The sequence below is a fragment of the Pteropus vampyrus genome, unplaced genomic scaffold (assembly GCF_000151845.1).
Source record: "Pteropus vampyrus isolate Shadow unplaced genomic scaffold, Pvam_2.0 Scaffold158, whole genome shotgun sequence".
NCBI lineage: Eukaryota > Metazoa > Chordata > Mammalia > Chiroptera > Pteropodidae > Pteropus > Pteropus vampyrus.
The window spans coordinates 776,384-776,786 of record NW_011888939.1 but is presented as its reverse complement, the minus strand read 5'-3'; the positions used below and the strand labels follow the sequence as shown (position 1 = coordinate 776,786).

The 403-nt window shown below is 31.5% G+C and overlaps 1 non-coding gene across 1 annotated transcript in view; it reads left to right on the top strand.

Annotated features, from left to right (window-relative positions):
- Positions 1–22, top strand: part of LOC111745612 — a 107-nt gene extending 85 nt beyond the window's left edge. Inside the window, exon 1 of the small nuclear RNA XR_002782731.1 lies at positions 1–22. This exon is cut by the window's left edge and continues 85 nt beyond it. This is a non-coding gene — a small nuclear RNA (U6 spliceosomal RNA).
- Positions 23–403: the final 381 nt, after the last annotated feature.

Here is a 403-nt window from a genome sequence, read left to right as displayed (position 1 = left end):
TCGTGGAACGTTCCGTATTTTTAAAAAAATCATAGTGTTCCTATCCTAACAATGAATTTTCATAAAAATGGGGAAAAATTCATCTTGCAATTGCAACAAAAAGAATAAAATATCTAGAAACAAACCTAATGAAACATGTGAAGGACCTATACACTGAAAACCATAAGACAATATTAAAAGAAATTGAAAAAGACACAAAGAAATGGAAAGTTATTTTGTGTTCGTGGATTGGAAGAATCAGTATAGTTAAAATGATCATATTACCCCAAGCATTATGCAGATTTAATGAAATCCCCCATCAAAAGCCATCTGTTGAATAATTTTTGAACTATCTGCTTCCATTCTTAGACTCTAGTCTGATCCACTATTTTGTGTGTCTACTTACACATCAGTACCAAACTGC